The following is an 8,825-nucleotide window of genomic DNA, read 5'->3' as shown; positions in this document are numbered from 1 at the left end:
ATTTGAGTAGGTCTATGGCAACATGTAAGCACAACTACAAACTCAGTGATTACCTGCAGGTATCCACTAATACAGATACTTATCCCAAAATCTAAAGCTTTTAAAAAATGGCAATTAGCTTTTCAGTACAGACCAGTATCTCAGCCACATGTCCTGGAAAGACTAAGACTGAAGTAGACCAAACACGGCACGGCCTATTTTATCCACCTGGGATCAGCCAGTTGAAGCTGCAAACATTCTGGGTAGGCTTAATCTTACCTTATTTTAATCACCTAAAGTGTAGATGTCAGAATCTGAGCTAGTTATTTGGGCTTTTTTTTTTTTTTTCAAGTTAAAGAAGAAACAAAAGCATTTCAAGATTATTCATCTGACTTGTTTTAGTTGATCTACATTACAACAAGATTGATCACACCTCAAATTTTATAAAGTCTCTCTCTGACTTGGTAAATGGAGTGTAACTGCTGGCTCAGATATTTTGAACATACAGTGCAACCTTCCACTGATAATGGAGACAAGACACATACAGGTTACTGGAATCAGTATGTATAAATTATTCTTCTCCTAGTACTCCACATATACCCTATAGAGAAGGTGTGAGTCCTCCACTCTGTTTTCTGTCAGCAAACAGGATCTTTGGTTTTCTCCATCTTAGCTCCCTTATATGATTTTTATAATCCAGAGGAGTAAAAAGATATTTTGCTTTATTATTTTTCTCAACCTTTCAGAAACCAAATAATAAAGGTTGTGTCTACGGTACTCATTGCCGAAATCTGGATGTACCAGGTTCTACCCAATATAGAAAAGCGCCAAAAACTGAATCCTGGTTTCAATTTATTTTTCTAGCCAAGCTCCACTATCAGAAATAAAACAGGATCTAACTCAGATCAGACGTAGAATATCAGTCTTCAGACCCACCATAAACTGAGATGGGTTTTCTTAAACCCAAACTTGACTAACAAGGTTTTTTCAAAATCCAAACTCATTTTAATTAAATGTAATTACAATCCCCACAGCTTTAAATCAAGGTTTGCTCAGAATGCAAACAGCTTCTGCTAAATTAAATTATTTTTCCCTGTAGGTAGCATGGTAAAAGTTTAACTAAGTAAAGAAAGTATATAAAAATACTAAACAAACAAGCTCACAGATATATATACAAATTTATCTTAATCCAGTGGCATTGCAAACACTAATTAGTGAAATTGCCATAATTGTTGCAGTAAAGTCAAATAAATAAAATTCAGAAATAAAAGTCAAAGAAATAACATAAGACCAATACAATTCAAACTGTCCAAGATCTTGGCTACCTCTGCTTTTGCATCACCAAGTGTGAAAAGCCAGATCCCTTATTTCAAAGTACTGAATTTACTACCAGGCAAACTAACAACAGCTGGGCTTACCCAGCATCTCTGAATATTAGATCTAGAAGACCACACCTTCCTCCAAATTTAGAAACTCCTTTTAGCAATATTTGCCAAAGTGGTTTCCTGTCACACTATACAGCACCTCAAACTACTAACAAGGCAGTTCTTAGACAAAAAAGATGAAATCTTGGTGCCATCAAACGCAGAGGGAGTTCTGACACTAATCACAGTGAGGTAAAAATTAGCCTCTGGTTCAGAAATAAATGGAGGGACTGAATATGAAGTTGTTACACTTCGTATAAGGAGTCAGCCTTACCTTTGAGCCATTCTATAATAACTACCATAGCATTGCTCAGTTATATGGAAATGATGATTAGTAGTTCTGCAAATGTTTTGTTTGGGATTTGCATTTTCTCATCAAAGGATACTTCTCTGCCTTTACATGCTGTCAGCCTCTTTTGGATGAGACAGCTCAGCACAGAGATGCCTCAGCTATATCAGGAAGGGAATAAAACATATTAAACCACAAAAAAAAAAAAAAAAAAAAAAAAAAAAAAGACAAGCTAAACACAGAGACTCTAAGTTCAGCCACAAGGACTCAGAAATGGAGGGAGCTGTGGCAAAATATTTTGTGTTGACTAAATACCATGCCCCCTAAATTTAAACTACTGGCAGTAAAAAAAAAGAAATTCCAGAGGAAGAATGAAAATCAGCAGGGAGTTCTAGCTTTCTCTCCCAATTTCTGGATTTAAAATATTTTTACTTTAAGATATTGTGCACCTCAGACTTTGTGGCTTGTGTGTAGTTTAAGCAGCTGTCAAATATGTGTGCTGTAGACCCTCAGCCCTGACAGGAGTGCTTGATAATGGGGAAGGGATAACAGGGTGGGGTCATCATCTGGCTCAGAGCTCCCCAGACAGCCCTGGTGATTAATAGGTCTCTCCCACTGTGCCTGTATAGTTAAGGAGCTCCAAAGTTATTTGAATTGTGAGGATCATGTTGAGCATAACTCACTATAGCACTTCTTCTCTTAGATAGACCATTCATGCAGCTGGGGTTTGGGTGGTTGAGTGGTTTGGTTTGGCTTGGTTTGGTTTGTTTTTTTTCAGGGAAGGGGGTGGGGACCAAGGCAAGCTCACCTTCCTTCTTTTTTTTGAGATTTATACAAAATTTAAGCAGTTCTAAATTCATTAGGGTACTTGAAACCAAAAGAGCATTCTTTGAGTTGCATTGGTTTTGCTAAGAGGAATTTCACACAGATGTACTGCTGGTTATCACCATAATGGTATGATAGAAATACCAATTTATAATGCTTTTTAGCTTTATAAAAGACAACATAACAAACTGCTGCTGTTCTTTCAGTGTTTAAAATTGTAAATCTGCAATAATAGATCACATCCTTTATGTAAGCATTTACTCAAACTACTTTTAAATATGCATTGCATAGCCAGTATGATCTAACAGCAGTCTGAAATTAATGGCCTTTAACTGTCATTAGTCCTGAATGGGTACCACTGTGAGTGCTATGAATGTGAAACAGCCCTTGCAGTTGAGGAAGCAGGTGTTCATACAGGATAGAGAGAGGACTGAGCCACAGGTTCTGGCTATGAGACACTCCTGATGTGACAAGGTTCATGTAGAGCACACAGCTTACTTAGGTATGCAGTGTCATACAGGACAGAGAGAGGACTGAGCCACAGGTTCTGGCTATGAGACACTCCTGATGTGAAAAGGTTCATGTAGAGCACACAGCTTACTTAGGTATGCAGTGTAACAGCATCAGCAGTAAGCATCTGAAATATGATTGTTGGCCTATGTAGAAGCCTGTTATGGTTCGGGAAACCCTGGCATGGTGTTGGACACTTACAGAGAGATGGTCCTTAGGACCCTGAAAGACTGGAAAGGGTCAGTATTCCCGCCCACTTCCTGTAACAATCTGTAAAAGCCAGGAGAGCGGAAAGCTGGGCCTTTCTCCCCTCCTGCTCCTCTTTCACTGCTGGGGTAGCCGGTTCCTGCAGTTTCCCACGTGCTCACTCCAGAAACCAACTGCATGGGGTGGTGTGAGGAGCTGTGCACCCCTGCCTTGGAGTGGCCCCGCTTTTTCCATGCCATCGTCGAGATCGGTTTTGTATATAAATGCTTATCTGTTCTTCCCCCACGTTTTACCCTTTTACATTGTATTATAGTAAATGTGTTTCTAGTTTCAATTTCCAAAGTTTAAGTCTTCTTTATTCCCCTTATGTCTTCTCTTGGGAGGGTGGAAGGGGGTAATAGCAATTCTGTTCTCAGGTTTTTGGGATTCACCTTCAGTATTTAAATCAGGACAAAGCCCAGGCTTCAGCTTTGTGATTTACAATGTTTAAATATCTTTGGAGAACCTAACAATTAAGCAAGATTACTGACTGATTTTTTTCTGTGAAAGTATTGCTGTGGACTGATGACTAGGAGATGGCATCCTATTGTCCTGGCTTGAGCCAGGATGAAGCCAATTTTCCTTTTACTGATTTTTATTTTTTTCCTTCAGTAAGCTTTTTTTTAACTAGTCACAGAGCCTTCCAACTAAGGCTAATAAGAGAGGAATGTTTTTCTAACTGGTGCATCTTCAAGGTCGCATCCTTTACTCTGCCAGCTCAGACACTACGAGGAGATCTATGACTCCCCTGTAGGAGGCTGAGTTAGACAGACAGCAAAATTGGCCAGAGATATTCCATTCCATATATCTATGTAAGCTCAGAGGAAGGCCAGAGATCACAGAAGACAACTTCCTGCTTCTTCTTCCCTTCTCTTCCATCCATGGCCATCATCCAGGGAGCACTCCATCCGTCCATCCATCACCATCAAGCCCCAGGCTCGAGCTCTCCTGACCCTCATCACTCTGTGCTTTCTCCAGCAGCTCCGGGTTTTTTCAGGACTGTTCCCAGCTAAGGAGGTGCTGTGGGAGTTGCTGGGGGTGGGGGGAGGTGAGAGGCTTTTGCACATACCTGAACATATTTGTATATAATTGTATATATTTTCTTATATCGTTAGTGTTTAATTAAAGCTGTGTAGTTTAGTTTTCAATCCAGCCAAGTCTCTCTCTTTTTCTCTCTCTCCTTCCCTACCTGGGTGGGAGGGGAAGGGGATCGAGAGCATTGTTGTCAGACCTGAGTCAAATGGTGACACCTATGCACAAAATACAACATAAGCAATGGGCATGCTTCTTCCAGTGGTCTTTAAAGATGGAGAACAAGTGAACACAATGCTGACTTTTCTAATATCAGATCTAAATCTGAGAACATGAGAAAGGGTGTCATCTGGAGCTAACTGAGATATAAATGTCCAGTTTAAGGTTACCTCCCCTTTAGGGGGGCAGTGAGCCCACAAACTCATTGCACTGCACAGGTGTGAAGAAATAACATCTTGAGTCGCTAAATGTATGAGACAAACTAGCAACCCAGCAGCTGAACATGGCAAATTCTTCTGCTTAAAGTTTCCATTTCCACTTATGTCTTGGGCAGTTTCCCATGATCAATAAATGGCTTCTCAAACATTCTCTACTGACACAGCCTGCATTTGATCTGTCAATGTCCAGCGCCTGTGAAAGTTTGGAAAACAAATACAGCACACATTCAGAACCACAGAATGGCCAAGGTTGGAAGGGACCTCTGGGGGTCACCCAGTCCAAACTCTCTGCTCAAGAAGGGATACCTGCAGGCAGTTGCCCAGGACCATGACCACATTTTAATATCTCCAAGAGCAGAGACTCCAACAGCTCCTTGGGCAAACTGTGCCAGTGCTCAGTCACTATCACAGTAAAAAACTGTTTAATTATATTCAGAGGGAACCTTCTGTGTTTCAGGTGGTGCCCATTGCTCCTTGTGTTACTGGGCACCAGTGAAAAGAGGCTGGCTTTGTTTTCTTTGCACCTTTACATTGACAAGATCCTCTCTGAACCCTCACTTCCTCCCCTCCATCTACCTTTCCTCACAGAAGAGATGCTCAAGCCCCTTAACCATTTTTATGGCCCTTCATTGGACCATTCCTAGTATGTCCATATCTCTCTTGTACTGAGGAAGCCAGAACTGGACACAGCACTTCAGGAGTTGCCTCATCAGTACTTAAGAAATGGGGAGAATCCTGCTGACAATGCTCCTCCTAAGACATCCAGGATACCTTTAGCTTTTGCTGCAAGGACACGTAGCTGGCTCATGATCGATGTGGCATCCACCAGGACCCTCAGATTCTTATCTGCAAAACTTCTTTCCTGCAAAGCTGCTTTCCAGACAGTTAACCCCCAGCATATACTGGTCCATGAGGTTCTTCCTCTGTAGGTGCAGGGCCTGGCACTTATTGTTAAACTTTACAAGGTTCTTGTTGGCACCTTCCTCCAGACTGTCAAGGACCCTCTGGATGGCAGCACCACTTTTTGATGTACTAGAAGATAGATGCCAGAAGTATAAAACTTGGGACTACTTCCTCATAATTTCTTCCAAGATTCACAACTACAAGGCCTCAGGACTGGTATTCAGGTGAATTACCAGACCCCTCCTTGGGGAAGAAGGAGATACCCAGGTTCACCAGCTACAACCACACAGCTCTGTATTCACTCTGACAGCACAAGGGATAGCTGCATTTTACAGATAACCTTTTAATTAGGCAAGTTACATTCCTCATTAGAATGCCATTTTTAAGGCACTGAAGTAAAACAGTTTTGTGCTTCACACTAACTCATTGACAGTGATTTCTGTTCTACCCAAGCAAGCATCATAGAGAATGATTATTTTTCATGTGCAAGCAGATCTTTTAAGAGAAAACAAAAACCAATATTTGAACAGGAAAAAAAGAGGTAGATTTATATGAAAAGCAGGGAGTTATTTTCCTTTTGAAAAAGATTAGTGTCACAAGGTTCAAGTATTTTAAAGTATTAAATTGATTGCCTCATTGAAATTCACTGTAAAAATGTTATTCAAGTGAACTAATGAAAAACCTTGCCAAATAGTAACATAAAAAATGAAAGCTTTGATTTTTTGCTAGCAAACAACAACAAAAAAAAGTGAATTAATACTACTCTGAGGCTCACTCCACTACTTCTTTTCAGTTCTTCATTAAATTCTATTAACTTACGTTCAAGTCTTGAGATATATTAAAATTTATTACTTCAGGAATTAGTCCAATAGCACCAGACTAACGAGAGAATCAGGCCCTAAAATTTTCTTGTATAAAAACTGTCACACCTTTACATATCAACTTTTTCTCTTTTCTTTAACTCCATTAGATTTAAATGGGAGGGTTCTTGAAGGTCATGTATTCCTCACTCATCACTATCACTTTGTAAAATGTGTTTAACAAGGCTATGATCTAAATCAATTTTTCATGTTTGCCTGGGTTTCATAGGCAAAGAACTTTTGGACTACAGTGGTGTGAATGACTACAGTACATCAGTCTGCAAACAGGGCTCTGAAAATAGAAAGATGACCAAATACTCAAAGGGGAGTAGAACTTTACAGTTCTTACAGTGTGGTGAGGAGAAGCTTTTATGAGCTTTAGAGGAGACACTATATCAAGGCAAATTGAATTCATACAAAAATTTATTTAACAAAGCTGGACTGATACGATACTTCTACAGTTTACCTCACAGCTGTTAGCCATTAAAAATTTTAGATAATAACCTGATACTCATTTTACATGCATTTTACTTTCATTTTTCTTGAAGTTGAACATAATTTTACATCTTTAGTACTCTGTTGAAAAATATTCTCTTGGAAACAAAATTGTCTGCAAAGTGATGCCATGAATTGTATGCCTTGTGGCTTAGCAAGTTTTGCAAATATACTTGAACACATGTCACTATGACATGATTCTGATGCCAAACATAACCCCTGCTTTAATATTCATAGTAAATATTTTGCCTGCGGTTTTTTTGTGATTATCACTGATTTACTAATTCTGGAGAGGTGGAGAGGAAATACAGAGATTGTAGGCTACTGTTTTACAGTTATCTTGTTCTTTCCTGTTTAGAGAAAGAATTTTTTCAGACAACTTTTTTTCTGCTCCACTAAGATCCTTCTCCTGACTTCAAGGAAACTCCTCCCAGAAAAATTACCTTGGCCCTAATCTTGGAAGTTGATCTGTGTCAATGGGCATACACAATATCCCATTGAACTCAGTGCAGCTCAATCTGAATGTGACAGTTTTGCGGATTTAGTATGAAAAGCAAAGTAAAACGCAAAGATTTTCCAAGGTAAGGTCTATTCTTATATCTACAGTGATTAACTGGCTAGTGTTCAGCATCAAGTTACACTAGTCTACTTTTCTATTGAAATGTAGCAGGAATCCAACAGGAACAATAAAAATGTTTCAAATTCCTACACGTAATTTTCTGTACTGGAATTATATTCAGCTCAGTGATTTTCTGACAATTTTGTTTTGAATAAGATTTCAGCTTAAGGAAATAGATATTTTTGTAAACCTTTATTCTCCAAATTACCCAATTTTAAATTAGACCAAAAAAAAAAACAAACCAAAAAAACACAACCACTACTACTTAATCCTGAGAATTCTGGTTATTCTGGTGAATAACCTCATTAATCAGAACTGCAATGGAGGTGATGCCATGTACCTGTTTAAAGAAGTTTCCTTACAAAATCCTACCCAAGTTTTAAAGCTTCCTTATGTAGAGATCCAATAAACCTAGAGCCACAAAAAGCTGCAGTTTTTCAAAGACTTTAACATGCTGCTTGTAATTTTTTCTAACTTACTGAAGGGAAGGGAGTCAAGAGGAAAATTCCAATAAAACTGCACGTAAGCCAAAGGTTTGTTTATGTTTGCATGTATTAGCATTCACACATTTCCTGCTACTAGACTTCCTACTAGTGATGTTTAAGCACATATCCTGGGTTAAGGAATAACCCCTAAAGCCAATTTCCTGATTAGTCTAAGAAAGGTCAAAGGTTAATTTTGCAGCCACATGGTTAAGCTACCAACAGCTACTGCATAGCCTTGTTTTAGCATATAAAGTTACTGCAAATATTAGCTAAAGGAGGTGGCACGCTCTGGTGATTACACAAAAGTGTTGGGAAAAAATTATCCCAGAGGCTTATTCACTTTAGGTGAAATTTACTCTCTTCACATACACACACAAAATACACAACAGTGGAGACATCTCGCAAACAGGGTGAGGCCGACCTGCCAACTACAAACACATACCTCCTTTCAAACATGGCTGTGTGACCACTGCCAGAGACCAACTTTCATCCAAGAAATTTCCCACTGTACATCCTATTATAGGCTTTTTTCATACACTTGCTACAGACCTTCAAGAAGAAACAAGGTTTAGTGCTAATACAAAAGAATCCACAAACTTAAATGTATCATCCTCTTGAACAAGAAGTGCAAGGATTTCTTCTTCTTTAGGAAAAAAAGAAAAAGCTGATGGATGATGAATTTGCAAACAGCACTGATATCCTGTTGTACCAAATCAGCAGG

Source organism: Chaetura pelagica, unplaced genomic scaffold (genome assembly GCF_000747805.2).
Source record: "Chaetura pelagica isolate M959 unplaced genomic scaffold, ChaPel_1.0 scaffold17, whole genome shotgun sequence".
NCBI lineage: Eukaryota > Metazoa > Chordata > Aves > Apodiformes > Apodidae > Chaetura > Chaetura pelagica.
The sequence above is the reverse complement of the archived record's forward strand: the minus strand, read 5'-3'. Positions refer to the sequence as shown.